This window comes from Aquarana catesbeiana, linkage group LG04 (assembly GCF_042186555.1).
Source record: "Aquarana catesbeiana isolate 2022-GZ linkage group LG04, ASM4218655v1, whole genome shotgun sequence".
NCBI lineage: Eukaryota > Metazoa > Chordata > Amphibia > Anura > Ranidae > Aquarana > Aquarana catesbeiana.
In genome coordinates this window covers 14723901-14743976 of record NC_133327.1, presented here as the reverse complement: position 1 = coordinate 14743976, position 20076 = coordinate 14723901, and the positions used below count along the sequence as shown (strand labels likewise).

Sequence of the window (20076 nt, the reverse complement as noted above, 5' to 3'; positions counted from 1 at the left end):
CACACCTCCAGTTACCCAACCAGATCCCTCCACTCCAATCACACTCCCCAGATAACCCCTCCCAGATTCCTCCACTCTGATCACACCCCCAGATTCCTCCACTCTGTTAACACCTCCAGATACCCCACCAGATCATTCCACTCTGATCACAACCCCTGATCTCCCCCATCCCTCCACTCTGATCACATTTTCAGATTCTGCCCCCCCATCCCTCCACTCTAATCACATCTCCAGATTCTGTCCTCCCCCATTCCATCACTCTAATCACACCTCCAGATCCCCGAGATCCCTCCACTCTTGTCACCCTCCCAGATCACCCCAGATCCTTCCACTGATCACACTTCCAGATCCCCCTCCATCCCTCCACTCTGATCATACCTCCAGATCCTTCCACTCTGATCATGCCCCTAGATCCCCAACCAGATCCCTCCACTCTAATCACACCTCCAGATCCCCCCATCCCTTCATTCTGATCACACCTCCAGTCCCCCCCCCCATCCCTCTACTCTGATCACACCTACAGATCCCTCCAGATCCCTCCACTCTGGTCACACCCCCAGATCCCCCCATCCCTCCACTCTGATCACACCTCCAGGTCCCCCCTAGAATTCTCCACTCTGATCACACCTCCAGTGCCCCCATCCCTCCACTCTGATCAAACCTACAGATCCCCCCAGATCCCTCCATTCTGGTCACACCCCCAGATCACCCAGATCCCTCCAATCTGATCACACCTTCAGATACCCCACCAGATCCCTCCATTCTAAACACACCTCCAGATCCCCCCATCCCTCCACTCTGATCACACCTCCACATCCCCCTGGGTGCCTGACCGCAACCATACTGTACACCTTTGGGAAGAATCAGAATGCCAATTAAGAGCCAAGTCTTCTCCTCCACCATCAGTGCCTGACCTTAACCCTATTGAACATCTTTGGGATGAAGACATGATATGAACAGTTTGGTGTGAAAAAATGCAAGTGTCCTGAACAGAGCCCTGACCTCAACCCTATTGAGCACCTTTGGGATAAATTAGAATGATGATTTTGACTAAGGGCTTGTCATCCAAACCAGTACCTGACCTGAACCCTAATTCTCATCCAGCATGGGTACCTGAGCTCAGCCATACTAAACACCTTTGGAATTAACTGGAATTCAAATTGTGACCCAGGTCTTCTCTTCCAACACAAGTTCCTGAGCTCAACCCTACTGAACACCTTTTGAATAAACTGGAATTCCAGTTGTGACCCAGGTCTTCTTATCCAACATGGGTACCTGAGCTCCACCCCACTGAACACCTTTGGGATGAACTGGAATGCTGATTGTGGGCCAGGTCTTCTCATCCAACACCAATACCTGACCTCAACCCTACTCATCTAGCATGGGTACCCAAGCTTAGCTCTACTGAATACCTTTGGGGTGAACTAGAATACCAATTGTGACCCAGGTCTTCTCATCCAAGATGGGTACCTGAGCTCAGGTCTACTGAACACCTTTCAAAAAGTCCGCTCGTCTGTATGCCAGTCCGACGGACAAAAACCGACGCTAGGGCAGCTATTGGCTACTGGCTATGAACTTCCTTGTTTTAGGTGTTGTGAGCCAGATCTTCTCCTCTGATGTGGGTACCAGAGCTCAACCCTACTGAAGACCTTTGGAATGGACTAAAATATCAATTGTGACTAAGGTCTTCTCCTCCATAACCCAACTGAACTCCTTTGGGATGAATTGGAACACAAATTGTGAGCCAGGTCTTCTCATCCAACACAAGTACCTGACCTCATAAATCAACACAAATTCCCACAGACACACTGTGGAAAGCCTCCCCTGAAAAGTGGAGGCTGTTAAAGCCCCAAATGGTGGGACCAACTCCAAATAGATGATCACAGCTTTGGAATGGGATAACCAACAAACTCTTAAACCGTAGGTGTGGTGGTTAGGTGTGGATAGGTGTCCACAAACATTTGGCTATATAGCATATAAGAAAACATCAGGTGGTTTCACTCTCCAGCATCCACCAAAATATCAGTTTTAGGTAGACTAATGCCGCGTACACATGACCGGACTTTACGGCATACTTGGTTCGGCGGACCGGAGTCCGTCGGACAATTCGATCGTGTGTGGGCTCCAGCTGACTTTTTTTCCCCAAAAGAACCTAGAAATAAAACATGTTTCAAATCTTTTCCACGGACTCGAGTCCAGTCGAAAAGTCCGCTCGTCTGTATGCTAGTCCGACGGACAAAAACCGAAGCTAGGGCAGCTATTGGCTACTGGCTATGAACTTCCTTGTTTTAGTCCAGTCGTACGTCATCACGTACGAATCCATCGGACTTTGGCTGATCATGTGTAGGCAAGTCCGTTCATTCGAAAAGTCCATCGTAAAGTCCATCGAAAAGTCCGCAGGACAAAGTCTGCTGTAAAGTCCACTCGTGTGTACGCGGCATAACCCTTTAACGAACCCAAATCTGAGTGTGCATTTAATTGCCTAAAATGAATGTGTCTGTTCTCCTTTCATTCATGTACCCTTACTCTATTTGTCTTCTTTAGTGTTTTGACAGCCTATAGGTCCTTGGCCAGACACATTGCCCTCACGGGAAAAGATAATAAGTAATTGCCTTATGTACTGAGTGACATCTCCGAAAGCCAGAACAATGCGAAATGCGGGCGCTGCGCCACGTCGTCTGTGGGCATCACCCATGGATTTGAGGGAATCCGGTGAAATTTTTTTGCTGTGACGTTTCTTTCTCTTAAAGATAAGGAGAGGTAGGTAGGATAAGATTTGGTCTTCCTCTGCTTGACAGAAGCATGAGGGGGTGGATACATACAGAGTAACAATGTGAGTGCCTGAGAGGTGGGGGAACCACTGTGTATAAATATACTGAGAGGAAAGGCACAGACAGGCACATATCAGGAGAGGTCCGGACACTGGAGAACACTCAGAGGTAAGACTGCCTTCCTATTATCACTATAGAACAGAAACAGACAGAGACTTTCCAATTTAATTCCCAATAAGGAATCCTAACTGAATTCTGCCTGCATAGTTCTGAGGATTCTCCTTCAAAAACCTATGGGGAATTGGGGGATTACATTGTATATTACCCATCTGGGGTCCTCATACATTGTTAGAAGCCCTCTTCTCCTCTATAAAACAACATTGTTGCATATTAAATAAATATTTGTATATATTTTTGCTTTGCTCTTGATGAAAGAAACATCCATACTGCCTTGAATGCGCATTTGATACTTTGTTGCATTTTAAATAAATATTTTTTATTTTATTATATTTTATTTTTTTGCTTTGCTCTAGACAGAAGAAAATTTCAACTGTATTTAATGAGCTTTTGTTAGATTGTAGGATTTCAAATAAATAATAAGGAATTTTTTTTGCTTTGCTCTGGATGAAAGAAAAATCTAGACTGCCTTGAATCAGTTTTTGTTACTTTAAATACATTTTTTTTCTGCTTTGCTCTGGACAGAAGAATGGCTCAACTGTCTTGAATCAGCTTTTGTTGCATTGTTGCATTTTAAATAAATATTTGTAGATCTTTTTTTCTGGATGAAAGGAAATTCTGAACTGCCTTGAAGCGGCAATTGTTACTTTGTTGCATTTTAAATATTTTTTTTATTGCTTTGCTCTGGACAGAAGAAAACTTCAACTGTATTTGATCAGCTTTTGTTACTTTGTTGCAGTTTTTAAAAAAAAAATTATATTTCATTTTTCCAATTGAATTAATTAATTCATTCATTCATTCATTAATGTTTTGCTTTAATCTGGAAAGAAGAAAATCTCAACTGTCTTGAATCAGCTTTTGCTACATTGTTTCATTTGAATAAATATCGGTATATATATATATATATATATATATATATATATATATATATATTTGCTCTGGATGGAAGAAAAAATCTCAACTGCCTTGAATCAGTTTTTGTTACTTTGTTGCCTTTAAAAAAAAATATATATATATATATTATATATATATATATTTAAATGAATATATATATATTTATTTATTTATTTATTTAAAAGGCAAGAAAGTAACAAAAGCTGTTTCAAGGCAGTTGAGATTTTTTCTTTTTTTTTTTGCTTTGCTCTGGACAGAAGAAAATCCCTTTCCTTTAATCAGTCTTCGCTACTTTGTTGCATTCTATATAAATATTTGTATTTTTTTAAAATTTGTTTATTTATTTTATTTAATTTTTTTATCAATCTATTTTTATTTGCTTTGCTCTGGACAGAACAACATCTCAACTGTCGTGAGTCAGCTTTTGTGACATTGTTGCCTTTTAAATACATTCTTGTAGATTTTTGTTTTGGTAAATGTTAACATCTTAAAGTCAGTTTGCATTATTATATTGTTGCATTGTTATTTTTTTTTTTTTTTTTCACTGGGCAAAATGTTAACTATCCTGAATCAGTTTAAACTCCTAGAAATTGTTAGCTAGTTTTTTTCATTTATTTATTTTACTTCTGTTTAACTTTTTTTTACTAAAACAGAGTGACCAGCATTTATTTTGTTGTACGTATTTGACCTCAAGTTGTAATATAGCGCAATTTGCATCTGTTTATAACCAGCTCCATTTTTCGTTGCTTGATGCGCGTTTTGCTGTCTGGCGCAGAAGTGTTTTACGCTGATGTAAAACGACGTACCTAATGATACAGAACCAGATGGAAGAGTTAAGGGGAGGGGTGTATAATTATATACATTTTACTGAATGTGTAAGACGGTGAAGACGGATGCGCAAATCTGAAGCTTCGTCTCACCGCGGTGCGTTATCTGCTGTCCCAGTCTCAATGCAGTGCTGGGTTTTATTAAATTAAGAATTAAATTAAGAGTTTATTATTTCAAGTGCTGGTTTTATCATTCGTATTGCTGGAGAACCTAATGTAAGAATTTGCAGTCCAGCGAGGTGCAGGAGGCTACTCAGTACATCATTTCCAGGCAGGGATAGGGGGGAACCCCTCACCATTTATCAGTTCATTAACCTGCTATTCATTCGCCAGCTTCTTGATACATTGTAACGCTAAATTCACTGTGCGCATGATTATGCGCACCCCACTAATAATACTAATAATACATGCCGTAGAATGGGTGCACCCTATATTTTTGTGCCCCTTTGCTTCACGGTGCCCAGGGCAACTGTTCCTGCTGCCCACCCCTTTGTCCCAGCCCTGGAAAGAGAGAGGAGGAAATCCCAGATGCCGCACATCCACGCAGGGACGTAGATAAGGGGTGGTCAGGAGGGTTAAAACCCCCACCAGAGCATCTTCCCAAAAAATGCAAACACATGATGTTCCTCTCAGTGGCGTAGTGTAGCACTGCAACAAGGGTTAATAGATCATTGGGCACTCGCCGAGATTACGCTGTTCACCACTGGAATGTCGGTCACGGTGCCCAGGGCAACTGTCCCTGCTGCCCATCCCTTTGTCCAAGCCCTGGAGAGAGAGAGAGAGAGAGAGAGAGAGAGAGAGAGAGAGAGGAGGAAATCCCTGATGCCTCGCATCCATGCAGAGACGTAGATAAGGGGGGGGTCAGGGAGGTTCAAACCCCCACCAGAACATCTTCCCAAAAAATGCAAACACATGATGTCCCTCTCAGTGGCGGAGTGTAGCGCTGCAGCAAGGGTTAATAGATCATTGGGCACTCGCCAAGGTCACGCTGTTTACCGCTGGAATGCCAGTCATGGCGCCCAGGGCAACCCCCTGCTACCCATTCTTTGTCCCAGCCCTGGAGAGAGAGAGGAGGAAATCTCCGATGCCGCACATCTGCGTAGGTGTTCAGGGGTGAAATGACAACCTCAGCCTGGGCTCCCGCCTGGCCATGCCCCCCGGTGCCCCCGACGCCATCCAGGCACAGATCAATGTAACCTCAATGCAGAGCACTGGTGATTTTCCACTGCCAATTGCTTGGTAGGAATGTGAAAATGAAAAAGAGATCATTACATCCTTTCATTCCCACCTTTAGGCCCCTTTCACACGGAGCAAATCCCACCAAGCAGAATCCACCTGCTCAGCAAGGGGATCTCTCCGCTGACCCCCAGCTGAGCAGGCAGATGACAGGTCCTGTCTGCTCTGCATAGGACGGAGCCTGTTCTCCTCTATGGGGCAGTCGGATGGAAATAGACTGCATGTCCATTTCCATCCAATTGTCACCCGATCCGAACCGCTGGACGGATGGTGAACGTAGCGGCGTATGTCTGTTTTTAGCAGGTTTTATCGGATGCCAGGCGGGTATTAGCAGACACATGTTCGCTGACATCTGCCTTCCAATAGAGGACACTGGGTGGCCCGATTGGGTCTGCCTGGAAAGCAGACAGGTGGACCTGATCGGTCCGATCATGTGAAAGGGGCCTCAAAGAAAACCCACCCTGGGAGACGGCTGCCTCTTTAAAAATGCTAGTCGCCTGGCTGCCATTGACTGCAATGCTTTCTAAATCACCGACCTGGAAGAAGCCTGCAGCTCAGGAAACTCAAAGCGAAGTCAACCTCCGCATACTTGTTCCGAGTCAGTGAATCAGAGCACCGAAGACAACGGATCAGCATGACAGGGACTCACATTTTCTTAAAGGGAGATCGCCATCTATAGCCTCGGTACGGACATTAAGGACTCCAATACAAAGGCTATTAGTATGTCGTATAATAAAGGCAAACAGCATCCTTGGTCATTGCTGCACAGGCTCACGCTGGAATTAAAGCGCCACATTTGAAACGAAAGGGCTGAAACGCGTCAGTTATTTTCTTTAAATAGAAAAAAAGATCGGGGAGGGAGACTCTGCATTCTCTGTCTCCTCTCAATCCATAGATTGTCTTCTCTGTGTTTGCACAGATAAAACTTTAACTCCTTTAATCCATTGAGGGCTTATTAGGAGATTAACAAACGCTGCAAACCCCCACACGAAAGGAGGTAAAGTGGATGGAAAAGGATGGAGGAGCACGTGGCTCCTAAAACGCCGTCGTTGTGATGAAAATTACTGGAGAGGCAACGGGGAATGAAGAGCAGAGAGGACCGGCGGAGACAATTCATCACTGTGCTACAACAGAGGGATGCTGGTGAGCTTTGTAAAGCCATAAGCAAGCCTAAGGGAAGAATACGAGTGTCTTGATCCGTCCCCTTATATCAAATCCCTCGAAAACCAACAGGAATTCCCATGAAAAAACCCCCCAAAAACAACTCTTTTTTAGATGCTATCATTTGTACAGACTGTGAAACTTGTCCCTACTGCAGCCTGTGATAGGAGAGTGAAAGGAGAAGCAGCAGACTGATGAGGTCATCTCTCTGTCACTCTGTGCTCCCCTCCTATCAGCGTGCTCCTCATTAGCACCGGGGGCCATCTTTAACACAGGGCATAAGGGGCAGCTGCCCCGGGCCCAGTCATTGTTGTGGGGCCCAAAGCAGCTGCCCCTTGTACGGGCACTGCCTGCAAATAGTTGATAAGTGCATTCGGGGTCCAATCAATAATAAAGATGACTCTGAGCACATGAGCACACCTGCTTGGCTCCTTGTTCTGCTTCTTCCTCTCTCTGTCTGAGCTCTGCAATCAAGGCCGGGACAAAGGGTGGGCAGGAGGGGCGGCTGCCCTGGTCACTGTGGCATCATGTAAGGTGGAGGGGCACCACAAGGAGATTGGGGGGAGGGGATTTGTGTTGAGAAGAAGTATTTGGGGGGCGGCAGGGGTAAGAATTGTTCTAGGAGGGCAAATTTAGGGAGGTGTTCTAGAAGTGGTGATTTGGGGGGATTTGTGTTGGGAGGGGGGAAGAGGGTTTGTGCTAGGAGGGGGATTTGGAGGGTTTGTGCTATAAAATTAATTTGGTAGACGGGATTTTTTTTTCGTAAGAATGATTGGGGGGGTATTTGTGTTGGAAGGGGGGGATATGGAGTGAGAAGAGAAGTTTTGTGCTTGGAGGGGAAATTTGAGGGGGTGAAAGGATTTGTGCTAGGATGAGGAATTTTTTTATGAGGTGGGGGGGGGGGGGGATTTGCACTGAAAAAAGGGGGATTTCAGCAGATAGGCAGATTTGTACTGGGAGGAGGGGGAATTTATGCTTAGGAGGGTGAGAATGCAGATTAGTGCTCTATTTGTTTTTTTTTTTTTTGGGGGGGGGGTTGTGCTGGGGGTTTTTGGGGAGAGAGAGAATTTGAGCTTTGAGCTTGGGGAGGCATAGATTTGTGCTGGCAGAGCGGGTTTCAACAGAGAGGCAGATTCATACTGGGAGGAGGGGGGATTTATGCTTAGGGGGGTGGGAATGCAGATTAGTGCTCTATTTATTGGATGGGAGGGGGATTTGTGCTGGGGGTATATGGGGAGAGAGAGAATTTGAGCTTTGAGCTTGGGGGGGGGGCAAAGATTTGTGCTGGAAGGGGGGATTTCAGCAGATGGGGCAGATTTGTACTGGGAGGAGAGGGAATTTATGTTTAGGGGGTGAGAATGCAGATTAGTGCTCTATTTTTTGGGGGGGAGGGGGGGTTGTGCTGGGGGTATATGGGGAGTGAGAATTTGAGCTTTGAGCTTGGGGGGCAAAGATTTGTGCTGGGAGGGGGGATTTCAGCAGATGGGGCAGATTTTTACTGGGAGGAGAGGAAATTTATGTTTAGGGGGTGAGCATGCAGGTAGATGCTCTACTTTTTTGGAGGGAGGGGGATTTGTGCTGGGGGCATATGGGGAGAGAGAGAGAACTTGAGCTGGGGGCCAAAGATTTGTGCTTGGATGGGAAATTTGAGGGGTGGAGGATTTGTGCTAGGATGAGGAATTTTTTATGGGTGGGGGGCCAGTTGTGCTGAAAAGGTGGCATTTAGCAGGGAGGCAGATTTATAATGGGAGGAGGAGGGAATTATGCTTAAGGGGTGAGCATGCAGATTGGTGCTCTATTTTTTGGGAGGGAGAGGGATTTGTGCTTGGGGCAAATATTTGTGCTTCGAGGGGAAATTTGAGGGGTGCGGGATTTGTGCTAGGATGAGAAATTTTTTTATGGGTGAGGGCGGATTTGTGCTGAAAAGGGGGATTTCAGCAGATAGGCAGATTTGTACTGGGAGGAGGGGGAATTTATGCTTAGGAGGGTGAGAATACAGATTAGTGCTCTATTTTTTTGTGGGGTGGGTTTGTGCTGGGGCTTTTTGGGGAGAGAGAGAATTTGAGCTTAGGGGGGCCAAAGATTTGTGCTGGGAGGGGGGATTTCAACAGAGGGGCAAATTCATACTGGGAGGAGGGGGAATTTATGCTTAGGGGGGGTGAGAATGCAAATTAGTGCTCTATTTTTTGGGAGGGAGAAGGATTTGTGCTGGGGGCATATGGGGAGAGAGAATTTGAGCTGGGGGGGGCAAAGATTTCTGCTTGGAGGGGAAATTTGAGGGTGGAGGATTCGTGCTAGGATGAAGAATTTTTTTTATGTGTGGGGATTTGTGCTGAAAAGGGGGATTTCAGCAGAGAGGCAGATTTGTACTGGGATGAGGGGAGATCTATGCTTAGGTGGGTGGGAATGCAGATTAGTGCTCCATTTTTTTTGGGGGGGGGGGTGCTGGGGGTATATGGGGAAAGAGAGAATTTGAGCTTTGTGCTGGGAGGGGGGATTTCAGCAGAGGGGCAGATTTATACTGGGAGGAGGGGGAATTTATGCTTAGGGGATGAGCATGGAGATAAGTGCTTGATTTTTTTGGGGGGGGGTGTGCATATGGGGAGAGAGAGGATTTGAGATGGGGGAGATGGGGGGCAAAGATTTGTGCTGGGAGGGGGAATTTCAGCTGGGGGGCAGATTTGTACCAGGAGGAGAGGGAATTTAGAGGCAGTGAGCATGCAGATTAGTGCTTAATTTTTTGGGGGGAGGGGATTTTCGCTGCGTTCTTGTACGATTCACATGCAATCCATGCGCAGTGATATTTCAGCCAATTTATGTGCTGAGAAACACGCTGGTGGGGCGTGAGCGGATGTGATCGGGGCAGGAGGTGTCTTCTCAGAGCTCCGGCTATCCTCCTGAATGTTATCCCTTTGAAGCCCTTCTAACCAGCCCCAAATCCGGATTTTTACCCCGGTACAGCTAGCGGAGATAGCAGAGACCGGAAAAATGCCATCCTCAGCTTCTAAAAAGCATAAGGAGCCACCTCTGCCACCGCCATGGGATCAGAGGCAGCTCCCCCCTCAGCGAGGTGTGGATGCAAGCTCCGCCCCTGCCATGTGTCGTCCTCCCAACGCGCCAGGCTGCAGAATGGGAAACACGCTGACAGAGTGACTAAGAGATGACCTCATCAGTCTGCTGCTTCTCTTTTCACTCTCCTATCACCAGCTGGAGTAAGGCCAAATTTCACAGTCTGCAATCCAGGCGCAGTGCTATTTCAGCCTATTCATTTGAATGGGCTGAAATTGCGCCAGACTGCAGCAAAAGTACTACTTTAGAAAAGCAGAGCAACCAGATCGTGTGGTACTCCTTCACCATGTGATTAGGTGCAGGAAAACGCACTGCTTTTGGGGCGCCTTTAGCATTGCTCTGACACCTGCTGCAGATTCAGGAAGATTTCATTCGTACCATACGGGTGTGACAGAGTGCGCGTGCGGTTTTGTGTGTGTTCCCGCGTGCCGCGTGTAAGGGAAGCCCATTCATTTCAATGCGAGATATGAACTTAGCCTATATGTTTCTACAACCCTTGATGCACCACATTTTCATTACTGTATTTTATATGTTCGATATTTAAATGCTCCCTCTAGTGGTCATCTGTCCGTTTGATAAGCATCCCTGCTTACGGACTGCCGAGATAACCTCAGTTAATTTGTGGAGAGTCCTTTTGTTTTTAATCACGGCCAACCATAGGGATATATATTTTGGGGGCTTATTCAGACCACGGTGTCCTGTTGCATCGCATGAATACACGTGTGTGAAGGCATGTAACTGTGCTGTGCATTAAGGCAGCCCATTCAAATAAATGGGCTGCCGATGTTCCAAAATATCTCCAAAAAAATGGACATGCATCATTTGTGGCAATGCAGCACACCACAACGCATGCGTGATGGAGCTGCATTGCCTTACTGAATTGCTAAAGCACTTAATCATATCAGAGCACTTAAACATATTAATCATATTTGACATATTGGTCATCTTTTACATATTGATCATATTTAACATATTGATCATATTTAACATATTGATCATATTTGACATATTGGTCATATTTTACATATCGGTCATATTTTACATATTGATCATATTTGACATAATGGTCATATTTGACATATTGGTCATCTTTTACATATTGATCATATTTGACATATTGGTCATATTTGACATATTGATCATATTTGATATATTGATCATATTTGACATATTGGTCATATTTGACATATTGGTCATATTTTACATATCGGTCATATTTTACATATTGATCATATTTGACATATTGGTCATATTTGACATATTGGTCATCTTTTACATATTGATCATATTTGACATATTGGTCATATTTGACATATTGATCATATTTGACATATTGGTCATATTTTATATATTGATCATATTTTACATATTGATCATATTTGACATATTGGTCATATTTTACATATTCGATCACATTGTATCTTTTATTCTTTTGAAACATAGAAAAACTTACAAGATGTCACAGATGTCTTCATATGTCAGTCACCTCCACTCTGTCCCTTCCCATCCCAGCCTGTACAAGCATGCCTGATTTGACATTTCAGCTGGTGAGCAAAAGGAATGGTAGGAATTTCGTACGAAGGAGTATTACAGATGATTGCACATACAGTGGAATGATTAGAAATAAGATACATTTTCAATGAATATATGAATGGAAAAGTAGTTCTTTGGTTGTCTGCATTTGGCTTCTTTTTGCTGGGCATTGTGATTTGTAGTCTTGGGATGTTTTCAAATTTCACGCTTTGGGTTTGGAATTTGTGACGTGACAAACATAGATTATGAGACCCCCTCCCTTTGCTTTTTCGAATGTTGTGAATATCCTGGAAAATAGAAACATAGAAGATTGGCAGCAGTACCAAGTGATCAATCGAGTCTGCCTATTTATTTATTTATTTATTTATTTTTATTGTTTTTTTTGTTTGTTTTTTTTTTAAACTATTTGTTTTATCTGTACTGTTGACTGACTCACTACTTCTGCTGGAAGTCTGTTCCAAGCATCAACTACCATTCAGTAAAATAATACTTTCTAAGATTAGTTTTCAACTTTCCTCCTGTAAGTTTGAGGTCATGTCTCCATGTTCTTGATCTTAGATATTGGAAATTCTGCCCTCCTGATCCTTATTCACCCCCTTTATGTATTCTGAGGTTTCAGTCATTCATGTCACCCCTTTCCTCCAGACTGTGTGTGAGATTCCTGAAGTTTCTTTGGATATGTTTTTTTCCCTGAGACCCTTCGCTATTTTTTTTTGCCCGTTTCTGGACTTGTTCTATATTCTCAATATCTTTTTGTAAATGAGGTCTCTAGAATTAGGCACAGTATTCTAAATGAGATCTAAGTATATAGAGAAATCAGGACCTCCTTCCTCCTGCTGATGATCCCTCTAGTGATATAAAGCTCTATATAGAGGAATCAGGATCTCCTTCCTCCTGCTGGTGATCCCTCTAGTGATATAAAGATCTATATATAGAGGAATCAGGACCTCCTTCCCCCTGCTGGTGACCCCTCTAATGATATAAAGATCTATATAGAGGAATCAGGACCTCCTTCCCCCTGCCGGTGATCCCTCTAGTGATATAAAGATCTATATAGAGGAATCAGGACCTCCTTCCCCCTGCTGGTGATCCTTCTAGTCATATAAAGATCTATATCGAGCAATCAGGACCTCCTTCCTCCTGCTTGTGATCCCTCTAGTGGTATAAAGAGCTATAGGGAGGAATCAGGACCTCCTTCCTCCTGCTGGTGATCCCTCTATTTATATAAAGTTCTATATAGAGGAATCAGGACCTCCTTCCCCCTGCTGGTGATCCCTCTAGTGATATAAAGATCTATAAAGAGGAATCAGGACCTCCTTCCTCCTGCTGGTGATCCCTCTAGTGGTATAAAGATCTATATAGAAGAATCAAGACCTCCTTTCTCCTGCTGGTGATCCCTCTAGTGCAGGGGTGTCAAACTAAATTTCATTGCGGGCCGCATCAGCATTATGATTGCCCTCAAAAGGGCTGGTTGTATTCGTAAGACTAGATGTCCAGAGCATCCCCTACCCTTACATCAGACATCAAGAGCCCCCCACCATCAGAAGTTGAGTCCCCCCACCCTCCCTTACATCACAGTGCATCCCCCTTACCTTGTGCTGCTGCTGGGAAGAAGCGGGAGGCACTGCTGGAAAGCAGTAAGTACAGGGTTTAGAGGAGGACCAGAGGAGGGCTGGAGCTCTACTGCAGCTGCAGGGGCGGTATAGGGCCACATGAAATGGCCTGGAGGGTCGGATTTGGCTCACGGGCCTTGTGTTTGACACATGTGCTCTAGTGGTATAAAGATAAATATAGAGGAATCAGGACCTCCTCCCTCCTGCTGGTGACCCCTCTAGTGATATAAAGATCTATATAGAAGAATCAGGACCTCCTTCCTCCTGCGGGTGATCCAGGACTCGCTCTTTGCTCATTTTGCCATCATCTGAAATAATTGCCCCCACATTTTTTTCCTCTGTAGTTCTGGCCAACACTGTATCCCCAATGTTGTATCGGAGGATTATTTTTTTTCCTAAGTGCATTATTTTGCATTTAGAAACACTGAACTGCAGTTTCCACTACTTAAGACCAAACTCCTAGCAATGCCAAATCATGTTCCATGTTACAAACACCTCCGGGAATATTAACACAATCTCACATCTGTGTGTCATCAGCAAAAGTATTCAGCAACCTCCCTCTTGCTGGTGACCCCTCTAGTGATATAAAGATCTCTATAGAGAAATCAGAACCTCCTTCCTCCTGCTGAAGATCCCCCTAGTGGTATAAAGATCAATATAGAGGAATCAGGACCTTCTTCCTCCTGCTGGTGATCCCCCTAGTGGTATAAAGATCTATATATTATAGAGGAATCATGACCTCTTTCATCCTGCTGGAGATCCCTCTAGTGATATAAAGATCTATATAGAGGAATCAGGACCTCCTTCCTCCTGTTGGTGACCCCTCTAGTGATATAAAGATCTATATAGAGGAATCAGGACCTCCTTCCTCCTGCTGGTGATCCAGGACTCGCTCTTTGCTCATTTTGCCATCATCTGAAATAATCGCCCCCACATTTTTTTCCTCTGTAGTTTTGGCCAACACTGATATCCCCAATGTTGTATCAGAAGATTATTTTTTTCCTGAATGCATTATTTTGCATTTAGAAACACTGAACTGCAGTTTCCACTACTTAAGACCAAACTCCTAGCAATGCCAAATCATGTTCCATGTTACAAATACCTCAGGGAATATTAACACAATCTCACATCTGTGTGTCATCAGCAAAAGTATTCAGAAATCACCAGAGGATGTACTTTATATTTTCTGTAGTTCCATATGTAAAATCTGTCCAGACAACAGCCATAACCTCAGATAGAATTGCATCGCAGCATATTGATTGTAACAATAACCCAACCATTCACTTTACTTAAAGGGTCAGTCTATCTAAAACAGATATTTTATGTTTGGTGGATGTTGAGGAGATGAAATCACTAAATGGTTTCTTATATCTCTCAGAAACTCCAGCAATGAGGACGCTCAGTTTCTAATGCCTGCTGTGCTTTTCTAATGCCTGCTGTGCTGATTACAAGGGGTCTGCTTTATCTGTCAAATGTATCATTTATTTTACATTTTGGAGGCTGCAAAGTGAGACTACCTAGGGTCACTCCAGTAGTTAGAGAAGTAAGACTCCACAGGGAAGTTGCAGAGTTTAGGGGTGGAACAAGTGCTAGTATTTTTCAGAGCAGGAACATTAGTGGATAGGGTCCCTTTTGCAAGAGAAGTGAACATGCTAAGGGATTCCAGGAAGGGTTAGTGTTAGGGTTACGGAAAGGGTTAGTGTTAGGGTTATGGAAAGGGTTAATGTTAGAGTTCCATGAAGGGTTAGTGTTAGGGTAACAACAAGTGTTGGGTTATGAGATGGGTTAATGTTAGAGTTACAGTGAAGGCTAGTGTTGGGTTATGGGGAAGATTAGTGTTGGGTTGTGGGGAGGGTTAGTGTTGGGTTATGGGGAGGGTTAGTGTTTCGGTTGTGGGGAGGGTTAGTGTTGGGTTGTGGGGAGGGTTAGTGTTTCGGTTGTGGGGAGGGTTAGTGTTGGGTTGTGGGGAGGGTTAGTGTTGGGTTATGGGGAGGGTTAGTGTTTTGGTTGTGGGGAGGGTTAGTGTTGGGTTGTGGGGAGGGTTAGTGTTGGGTTATGGGGAGGGTTAGTGTTGGGTTGTGGGGATGGTTAGTTTTGGGTTGTGGGGAGGGTTAGTTTGGGTTATGGGATGAGTTAATGTTAGAGTTACAGTGAAGGTTAGTGTTGGGTTATGGGGATGGTTAGTGTTGGGTTGTGTGGAGGGTTAGTGTTGGGTTGTGGGGAGGGTTAGTGTTGGGTTGTGGGGAGGGTTAGTGTTGGGTTATGGGATGAGTTAATGTTAGAGTTACAGTGAAGGGTGTTGGGTTATGGGGAGGGTTAGTGTTGGGTTATGGGGAGGGTTAGTGTGGGGTTGTGGGGAGGGTTAGTGTGGGGTTATGAGGAGGGTTAGTGTTGGGTTATGGGATGAGTTAATGTTAGAGTTACAGTGAAGGTTAGTGTTGGGTTATGGGGAGGGTTAGTGTTGGGTTGTGGGGAGGGTTAGTGTTGGGTTGTGGGGAGGGTTAATGTTGGGTTGTAGGGAGGGTTATTGTTGGGTTGTGGGGAGGGTTAGCGTTGGGTTGTGGGATGAGTTAATGTTAGAGTTACAGTGAAGGTTAGTGTTGGGTTATGGGGAGGGTTAGTGTTGTGTTGTGGGGAGGGTTAATGTTGGGTTGTGGGGAGGGTTAGTGTTGGGTTATGGGGAGGGTTAGTGTTGAGTTCTGGGGAGGGTTAATGTTGGGTTGTGGAGAGGGTTAGTGTTGAGTTGTGGGGAGGGTTAATGTTGGGTTGTGGGGAGGGTTAGTGTTGAGTTGTGGGGAGGGTTAATGTTGGGTTGTGGGGAGGGTTAGTGTTGGGTTATGGGATGAGTTAATGTTAGAGTTACAGTGAAGGTTAGTGTTGGGTTATGGGGAGGGTTAGTGTTGTATTGTGGGGAGGGTTAATGTTGGGTTGTGGGGAGGGTTAGTGTTGGGTTGTGGGGAGGGTTAGTGTTGGGTTATGGGATGAGTTAATGTTAGAGTTACAGTGAAGGGTGTTGGGTTATGGGGAGGGTTAGTGTTGGGTTATGGGGAGGGTTAGTGTGGGGTTGTGGGGAGGGTTAGTGTGGGGTTATGAGGAGGGTTAGTGTTGGGTTATGGGATGAGTTAGTGTTAGAGTTACAGTGAAGGTTGGTGTTGGGTTATGGGGAGGGTTAATGTTGGGTTGTGGGGAGGGTTAGTATTGGGTTGTGGGGAGGGTTAATGTTGGGTTGTGGGGAGGGTTAGTGTTGGGTTGTGGGGAGGGTTAGTGTTGGGTTATGGGATGAGTTAATGTTAGAGTTACAGTGAAGGTTAGTGTTGGGTTATGGGGAGGGTTAGTGTTGGGTTGTGGGGAGAGTTAGTGTTGGGTTGTGGAGAGGGTTAATGTTGGGTTGTAGGGAGGGTTATTGTTGGGTTGTGGGGAGGGTTAGCGTTGGGTTGTGGGATGAGTTAATGTTAGAGTTACAGTGAAGGTTAGTGTTGGGTTATGGGGAGGGTTAGTGTTGTGTTGTGGGGAGGGTTAATGTTGGGTTGTGGGGAGGGTTAATGTTGGGTTGTGGGGAGGGTTAGTGTTGGGTTATGGGGAGGGTTAGTGTTGAGTTCTGGGGAGGGTTAATGTTGGGTTGTGGAGAGGGTTAGTGTTGAGTTGTGGGGAGGGTTAATGTTGGGTTGTGGGGAGGGTTAGTGTTGGGTTATGGGATGAGTTAATGTTAGAGTTACAGTGAAGGTTAGTATTGGGTTATGGGGAGGGTTAGTGTTGGGTTGTGGGAAGGTAAATGTTAGCTGAAATATGAGTTTTGATAGTTTTGCAATAAACCTTTGGCATGTTGAATAATTTTCTTGACAGGCACTGATACATGGGCTACTATGTTTCTTGCGTTACTGAAAATCACTGTAATTATGCCGAGTGCTGCAAATGGAAAGTCTGCACAGATAAGAGTTAATCTTAAAGGGACATAACACATTTGTTTTCAAGCTGTCTGTCATCATGTAAATTATAGGCTATTTGTCACCATGAATCATGAATGCTGCGGTAATAGCAATTTCACATGGATGAATATTTTCTGTAGTATTGATTTGGACGCACCGAGTGTGACAGCCCACTGCCTTCTAACAAAAGCCAAGGTTTACGGGTTCTTGCTCTGTACTCTTATGCCGATTGGATCAGACTGACAAGATTATAGGCAGTAATGTCATGTAATCAAGGAGCGTACTACAATAATTTGCAGGGAAAAGGGACTTCTCATTGACAGTGAAGAAAACCAAATACAAAGAAACTGAGTTATAGAAGATCACATCTATTCTGAGCTTATGATTTTTTCTCATTTCATTTTTTATTATATAACTTATTTTAGACCTTGTGACATCATCACTGGGTCTATGTGCTTCTCTAAAACACAGTCACTTCCAGAGCTAAAAGGTCTTCTGAAGTAGAGGGCAACAGGTGTAGAAGTGGGAAAATGGTATCCCAAGACTGGGTGGATTCTGCCTTCCTCAGATGGGGTAATCCGAAGGAAACACAAAATGGAATAAGCCATAAAATTACAAGGTGTATGGACATGCACAGGAACACAACACGGGGTACAGCTTGAGGAAGGGGGTGCGCTCCTGAAAGCTGTTGTGTTCCTGTGCATGTCCATCCCACTTTTATACTATTTTTTATTATTAAATGTGTAATGCACTAGGTATGTGCGCCTTCCATTTTGTTTTTCTATGTGCTTCTCTATGCAATGCAGGCAGATTATAGCTGATGGGAAGGGCCAAAAGGGTGCTGTACATAACTACCTGAAAACATCACAGCACCCTGCTTCAGTACTCCCACCAAGAGCCCTTAGCCCTGATGCAAGCAGTGGGCTAACTTTATGGTGGAAACATCAAAAGGCCTTCATGGGTGGATGTTGGTCCAGAGGAGTGGGTGTTCTAAGAAAGGCTGTATTTGTATGAAAAGTTGCCGTAGGTAAGACCCACAAGTGACGCTGAGCCTCCACGATTTAAAGAACCAAAATCCATTGCATGAAAGGGGTGAGCCAGGGACAGTCAGCCTAGGGAGGAACCTGCTAGATGATGACGGATGCCCTCCAGCCAGGTGGACTGTATCTGCAGCTTCTAATGCACATTGTGAGAAGCTCATTGGTATATAGCAATTTATTGTAAACACTGTAGGGGGTCCTATGTGCAGGTTTCAGCATGTTCATGAAGGATCAGATCCTACAACACCCTGTTTTCACATGACCCTTACAGTACATCCACTGTTGGAGGTGCACAATGAACCAACTCTTTAGCGGAAATGTGGCACCAGCTTGTCTCTGAAAAGTCATGATGGCCGCAGTGGACAGCACTGGTTTGGGACACAATCCAGCAGGCTGTTAGCCCAATGAGCTGGGGCTGTGGAATTCCCTGCCCCATAGTGAATTCTAACAAAGGGGTGGAGATTCTGGTGACAAAATCGACCTAATATGGCCACATGACCATATTTGGACAATGTCATTGAACAAATATGGCCACGTATGTCTTCTGTGTGTTATTTTATCTTGGGGAGAAAGAGGGTGGGCATTACAGATAGGACTGCTCTGAATTTATAGATTACCTCTATGTCCTAAGCTTGATGCTTCCATTTTTTTCAGAGAAAGCACAGAAAAGCCTTAAAGTGGTTGTAAACCCACAAACAAAACAAACAAACAAAAAAAAAATCTGCAGGACAAAAACATAATGAGCTACTAGCTCATTATGTATTACTTACCTTAGATCGAAGCCCCCGCAGCGGTCCTCGTTCACCGCTCCGGCCGGAGACATCGCTCCCGGAGTTACTTCCGGGTATCGCGGGCTCCGGCACTGTGATTGGCCGGAGCCGCGATGATGTCACACCCACGCATGCGCACGGGAGCCGCGGTAACGGCACAGTCTAACTGAAGCAACGGCAAGTACTGCCATTCAAGCAACAGCAAGTACTGCCATTGCTTTAGTGCGCATGTGCCGATGACGTCGGCACATGCAGATACAGGGGATATCTCCTAAACCGTGCAGGTTTAGGAGATATCCAGGGTAGGTACAGGTAAGCCTTATTATTGGCTTACCTGTAGCAAAAAGTGGTTGTAAAAGGTTTACAACCACTTAAAAGCAGGATACTTACATATTCCTGGGTCAGTGGTCAGTGCTTCCATGTTTTAGAGACAGCAGGGAGAAACTTTGAGGCAACGTACCTATAGTACCAAGTTTCCCCCTTCCACCTCCCACCAGCTGCCACGGGGGATACTGTCAGGATGGAGAGCAGGGAAGGAGCTGGTAAATATGTCAATTACCAGCCCCTTTCTTGTCTTAATGAATAGAGTCAGTGATCGGTAATGATCACTGACTGTTTTTTTATTTTCATTCATGGCTGAGACATAGTAAACTGTGTTTACTATGCTTCTGTTTCTGAATGAACAGGAAGCTCTGTACAGAGCTATTCCTGTTCATTCATTCTGTGCTGCTGAGGCTGCAGAGATGGAGATTGAGGTGTCCTCAATCTCTTTTCTCTGTCTCAAAGGTGAAACTTCAGCAGTCAGTTTAGACCTCTGATATTTCACCGAAGCCCCCAAACGGGGGTCCTAAAAAAATGTTTTTAAATATAATAAGTAATACAATTGTAAAAATAAAATAAAATAAAAAAAAGTGGTAAAAAAATACAAAACAGATAAAATAACAAAAATAAAAACTACAGACACCAGCGGCGGAACTACCGGGGTCGCAAAAGTCACACTTGCGACCAGGCCCTGGTGTTCTGCCACCCTGGGGGACTCCAAGACGACATGAAGGGGTC

At 44.6% G+C, this 20076-nt stretch overlaps 1 protein-coding gene across 1 annotated transcript in view; it reads left to right on the top strand.

Moving 5' to 3' along the window:
- The first annotated feature begins 2783 nt into the window (after window positions 1–2783).
- Window positions 2784–20076, top strand: part of PNOC (prepronociceptin) — a 159071-nt gene continuing 141778 nt past the window's right edge. The window contains exon 1 of the mRNA XM_073624859.1: window positions 2784–2939. The gene's annotated coding sequence lies outside the window, so the exon portion shown is untranslated. The remainder of the gene's footprint in view (window positions 2940–20076) is intronic.